Raw genomic sequence first — 6,653 nt, 5'->3', positions numbered from 1 at the left:
GTCTTGAAGTGTAGAGAGGAGGGCAGAATAAATCTTCTGTTTTAACAGTAAATATAAAATCTAAACTTGCACTAATAGAGGTATGTAGAAGAGGAAAATGTACTTTATTCTTTTTAGAAGCCAAAGCAGGAACATGCGTGCATGCAGTGCTTCATGCAAGACTAAAAGTAAAGGTAAAGGGACCCCTGACCATTAGGTCCAGTTGTGGCCGACTCTGGGGTTGCGGTGCTCATCTCACTTTTTTGGCCAAGGGAGCCGGCGTACAGCTTCCAGGTCATGTGGCCAGCATGACTAAGCCGCTTCTGGCGAAACCAGAGCAGCGCACGGAAATGCCATTTACCTTCCCGCCGGAAGGGTACCTATTTATCTACTTACACTGTGTGTTTTCGAACTGCTAGGTTGGCAGGAGCAGGGAGTGAGCCCCGGGAGCTCACCCTGTCGCGGGGATTCGAACCACTGACCTGATTGGCAAGTCCTAGGCTCTGTGGTTTAACCCTTCAGACCAAAAGGAGAACTGCACAAAATTGTTCAGGTACAAAGTACTATAGGATTGCCTGAACTAATTGTGTGTGCTTCTTTCAGACTTCATCCTATGAAACCAACGCATACTACAACAAGCGAATCATCTGCAAAAAACCAGAGCATAACATCAAAGATCTTGGGTAACCAAAATGAAGCCGATATAGAGGTAATTTAAGACATACTATATTTTAAAACCTAATTGGGTGGTCTGTGCCCTGAGTTAGGAAGCTTGTAAATTTATTGGCGGGATTAGACAAACTGCAAAGGGGTATAGTCGTTTGGAGACAGAAATGTGTTCAAGTTTTCTAGTTGTACGATTCCCCCTGCCCCTGCTATCCTACCCATCTGGGCAATTTTCTGAGCCTTTTACTGACACAAGTTTAGATCTGTGAGTGGGTATGAATTCCCCAGGCTCAAAACTTGCTATATTCACCAAAGGACTTTGGCCTGAAAGGGATTTTTGTTTTCAGATAAGCAAGGTTTAGTGATTTAGTGCCTCCAACTAATATTGCAAATGATCTGTTTGGTGTTTGAGCACAGAACCTGAATTATTATCACTTAACTGAAACAACCACTACTGCTGCTGCTTTGTATTTATTTAGTACTTTTTGCATGTTATGAGGAGGGTCTTATCTTCACTTTTCCATGTTTATTACTGGGAAGAAATAGTTGAAGGCAGGTGTACAGAAACCTTGTGTGCACATTTGTCTGCATGCCATAAAAGTACTTACTGGCAAATCCTGAAATTCTAGTTTTTTGTGAATCTTCAGTAGCTTTTAAGATGCTTAGACAGGTTACCGTATTTTTCGCCCCATAGGACGCACTTTCCCCCCTCTAAAAATGAAGGGGAAATCTGGGTGCGTCCTATGGGGCGAATGCAGGCTTTCGCTGAAGCCTGGAGAGCGAGAGGCATCGGTGCGCACCGACCCCTCTCGCTCTCCAGGCTTCAGGAAGCTATCCGTAAGCGTTGCAAGCCCGGTGGGAGTTCCCGTGAGCTCACAAGGCTTGTGGGCAGCAGCCTGCAGCCCCGGCGAGTGTCCGCAAGCCTTGCGCACCCGGCAGGAGGTCCCGCCGAGCGTGCGAGGCTTGGGGTGGCAGCCTGTCGCCTAAAGCACGGGAAGCCCTCCGGAGGGTGCCCCGTGCTTCGGGCAGGTGTGCGCAAGGCTTGGGGCGGCAGCCGCGGCGGGGGCGGGGAATAATTTTTTAAAATTCATTCCCCCCCCCCCCAAAAAAAAACGAGGTGCGTCCTATGGGCCGGTGCGCCCTATAGGACGAAAAATATGGTACCTCTTTGCTCTGAAATCATTCCTGGGATTCCCCAGTAATCCCTGAAACCAAAGGTTTCTATAGTTTCTTTCTGATCCTTTGACGCCATCTTTGCAACAGTTCTTGATATCAAAATGACTTTAACCTGTTCATGCTTCCTTCCTAAAGAAATATGATCTTCCTTCAGATCCCGCCTATGCTTATGGCCAGCTGACACACAGCGAGCTGATCCAGCTGGTCTTGAAGCTGAAAGATGTCATTGCAAAGCGAGATCAGCAGGTGCGGGAGCTGCAAGACTACATTGAGCAGCTTTTGAATGCATTGCCTTGTAGCTGAAACCAACTAGGAGGAATAAGTAGGGCAGGCATAGGGAATCTGGCCCTCCCAATGTGCTTGGACTCGACTCCCATCCTCCTCAAGGATGGCCATTGGGAGCCCAGAGGTATCTGGATGACCACATGATTCTCAACCCCATAAGAGAGGCTTAGCACAAAGCTGTATGTGTGCAATGTCTCACTGTGCCTCTTTTGGTTCCAGTTTCTGTATCTGTATGATAGAACAGTTTCTGTAGACAGACGACACTTTCTTCAGTTACAAAAGATTCTGTTTATGCTGCTGCATAAATTGTTGGAAGATGTGAATAGTCAGAATTACTGCAATATGATTTCTGCTGCAGACTAAAAAAACTGGAGACTTTTTCTGATTTTATTTTTTATGGATCTTATTCCTGGGTTGAAGATTGAATTCTTAATTTCAGTATCTCCATCTGCCCCTTAATTTTTAAAGGGTACCTTTACATCGTGGTCCCTTACTCTGGATGGGGCACTAGCCCAGTATATGAGTTTAAAGTTTCCAAAGGATTAACTTTTGTAGGTTTCCTAATAAAACAATACATCCACCATCACTAGGCATTTGGGGTGAAATCCACATTGACCATTGTATGGGAAATTGAACTATTTGAAGATAGCAACTATAAGGTTAAGCATGGCTTTTTGCAAGCGTAAGCTTGTATATGCACTTTTGGCTTCCAGTCAGATCAACTGTGATCAAAAAAAATATTTTGTTGAAAATTTGAGCTACAAATGCAGGCAGCCCAACAGCAATCAAAGTGATGTCTGAAGACGTGGACGGATTAATTTTCATGCTTTTGACTGTAGTCATTCTTCATTTTCTGCCTATGCACTTTCAAGAGGGATGAGCTTGGCACTGAATATCTCTTCAGCCCTCCCTTTGTATTCAGTCACAACACTGGATTATAAACTTCTCAGGTAATCAAAGAGGGGTTGATTCTAAGCAAGTCATACATGGGAGTAGACCTCTTGTAATCAATGACTAAGGACTCTTGATTGTTGTGGGCCTGCTCTTAGTATGACATGATCCGATATCACCCATACATCTTGACTTTTTCTCAATGGTGCACTCTTAATTGCTCTTGATACTGTGCAATCTCATTTGCAAACACCAAAGAATAGGAACAGCTAAGTGGTTCCTCTAGTTTATTCCTCATTTGACATGGCAATATTTATGCAATGAGAGCCCTAAGTACATAGTTTGGAGGTTGGTAGAAAAATTAATACTGTAAGGTTTGAATATAAGACTTGGACTGTGAGCTTGGACTCCATGTTCCTGTTGCCCTACATGGAATGTGGTGCTTGTTGAATAGATTTGTCGATCTTCTTGCATAGTGCTAATTCTCTTGATGAAATCCTCTGGCTGATGCTGTCACCTTGCCTCAACTAGGTCAATGAATTCAGGTGATTGAAAGGGGAGGAACTGTTGTCTACCGTATCTAAAATCTCCAGGGCCGGTGGGGTTTTCACATATCTGTGGCTCCATAATAGCTGGACCATAAAGTCTGTAAAGGCAAACTTCTGGCGTGTAAAACCAGCATCTAGACGCTTGGGCATCTTTTTAAAGCTAGTATATCTCATTTAAAAGAACCAAATTGCTTTTTAAAAACTTTATTTTAAGAGGCTTCATGTCTTTTGGCTCCTGCTGGAGCCATAAGCACACAGGATCATGCTTTTGGGAACAAGTATTTTATTGAAATACAGTTTTACTGTGTACTAGAAAATGTTTATTCCTGATGGTTTTATGGTCCCAAAGTACAGTGGACATTTGTGTTTAATACATATTCAGTAGGAATGGATCTAGTAACAAATAGTGTTGACCGTTTTAATAGAAATAGTACAGGACCAGCTTCCAGCAGATGGTGAAAATCTTCTAGTTTCTAACCTGTCCTAAAATCTCCAGGGACCACGGGGCTGCAGCTGGCAACACAATGTGCCACATGCAAGAGGGAGTATTCTCACTGGGCCCAAATCTGCTGACCATTCTTCATATAAAGGTCTGCTCAGTTGTATACATTATGATGAAATTTGGGCAATACACAGCAAGGATACCTTGCAATCTGTGCCTTCTAATTGATATATGTGACTTACGCAATCCTGACATCGAAATGCTGGATTTTGTGAAAAGTGTGGTACATTGTGAGGGATATTTCCCCTTGTGCAAACATTTGCTCAGTGCTTAATGTTGAAGTATTTGAATGTATATTTATATTCTGCCTTGTTACTCTTGGTACTTAATCCCATTGTGTTTTTGGTTTTTTTACGAAGACCTTCATCCTTGTGAAATGTTAAAAATAAAGTTATTTAAACTTGTGAGAACACTTGTGTTTCTTTGCCTATCTTCACAACCTTTAAGTGAAGAATGCTGTATATACAATCCACATTATTGCACGCTATATCAGAATGGTTCCTTAGTCCATACTGATAGAAATGATTCTCTGCTGTACAAGGACTGGATTCCATCATGGTGATTCCAAAGTGTGAAAGAAAAAGGGCTTCATATGCAACTGAAACTTCTATTGTGAGAGCTGTTTGTACATTAAGCCTTATGGGTTTTAAGAAGCAGACATTCCTCAATGATCTTAGAATTGGTAGGCTTGAAAGAACCTGAAAAGAACCTTCGATTACTCCAACATTCTTACAGTCTCTGTATGCTATCACCTTTTCTACAAGCCCCTGAAAAAGGTAAGAAACTAAGGAAAGTGTCAGTGTTTTCTCTGTGCCCAGTTATAGGAATATAGTTGCCAGCAAGTGGAAGTGCTAGGCAAAGACAGCAGGCCAATATCAAAATATCAAAAGATTTAAAACTGGCTTGCCAGATTTAATTTAGGTTTGGGTTTAGATAGTCTAGTTTTAATTACCACTGAAGATTGTGCAAGTTGATAGAGAGAGAGGCTTGCAGCAAAGATTTTGGCTGGTAAATTCCAGTATTACTGTGTTCCTATCCTGCTTGTGGGGACGCGGGTGGCGCTGTGGGCTAAAGCCTCAGCGCCTAGGGCTTGCCGATCGAAAGGTCGGCGGTTCGAATCCCCGCGGCGGGGTGCGCTCCCGCTGCTCGGTCCCAGCGCCTGCCAACCTAGCAGTTCGAAAGCACCCCCGGGGGCAAGTAGATAAATAGGTACCGCTTACCAGCGGGAAGGTAAACGGCGTTCCGTGTGCGGCTCTGGTTCGCCAGAGCAGCGTTGTCACGCTGGCCACGTGACCCGGAAGTGTCCCCGGACAGCGCTGGCCCCCGGCCAATAGATGTGAGATGGGCGCACAAACCCCAGAGTCTGGCAAGACTGGCCCGTTCGGGCAGGGGTACCTTTACCTTTACCTTTATCCTGCTTGTGGGTTTCCCATAGGCATCTGGTAGGCCGATATGAGAACAGAGCTGGATTAAATGGGCCTTTCGTCTGATCCAGGACTTCTTCTTATGTTCCTACATAGAAGCTTCCTCTCCCCTTCTGCCTCCTAGCTAACCAGTCAGTGAGCACTGGGAGAATCTTTGCAAGTGCTCCCTTAGCAAAATAGAAAGGTGCCTTAAACAGATCATTGATCCATCTAGCTTAGAATTGTCTATGCCAACTGGGAGAAGCTCTCCAGGGGTTCAAGAAAGGGGCATTCACAGCCTTATTTGAACCTTCTGCAGGCAAAACGTGTTCAACCATTGAACAGTAGCTCTTTGCCTTCTCTCGTGTCTTCCACTCTGCAGTTTCTTCCTACCATCTGTCTCTCTGGCATGCCTTTCTTCTATTAAATTTCTGTACCACCTTTTTTCCTTACTACTGCCTTTTTCCTTCCCCTGACCCACCCCAGTGCCCCTGTTGTTTGATGACAAGGCTTCACATCCAAAGTGTACAGCGTGCAGCTGTTGTGGAAATTAAATAGGCTTAGGAGAAAATGTGAACCCCCATAAGGGTGCCCTTGTAAATGTTTTGAGTGAAGACTCAAAAGGCGGTCATTTAAATCTAGAGAGCAAATTCTAAAATCATTTTTGAAGCCCACTCCAGAATATGGAGCAGGGGCTAAGGTCAGGCTCCCTCTTCCTGCAAGAAAGTAATGGAACACAAAAATACCGGTAATAATCTAGCAAGATGTGTTTTTGTTTTGTTTTTTGCGGGGGGCGGGGCGATGGCTGTTTGCAGAAGAAATCTTTTCAACTACTCAAATTCCACAATTTGAGGCAGCTTTGGCTCCTAAATGCTTCCACGAAACCTAGAGCAGGTTGATAAACGTAGCTCATTGCAGCTTAAGAAGCACATAGCTTGTGAAGCCCTGTGACAGTTGAGCTTTGGCACCACTCACTTCCCTGTGCTGTGAAGCAGGAATGTGCCGGAACCAATTTGGATCAAGACTGTGATTCAGACTTAATAGATCAGGAAAAGATGGAATCACCTGATGCAGCAGCACTGAGGTGGAAAGGCAGGGGAAGCATGGTATGCTTCAAATGAGATCGCAGCTATGATCCGAATGCCCAAATTGCTCGTTTCCAAGGGCCAATAGAGGCATCTGTGGCTCAAACCTGTGTCTATT

The sequence above is a fragment of the Podarcis vaucheri genome (assembly GCF_965113315.1).
Source record: "Podarcis vaucheri genome assembly, chromosome: 15".
NCBI classification, from domain to species: domain Eukaryota; kingdom Metazoa; phylum Chordata; class Lepidosauria; order Squamata; family Lacertidae; genus Podarcis; species Podarcis vaucheri.
This window is presented reverse-complemented; position numbering follows the sequence as displayed.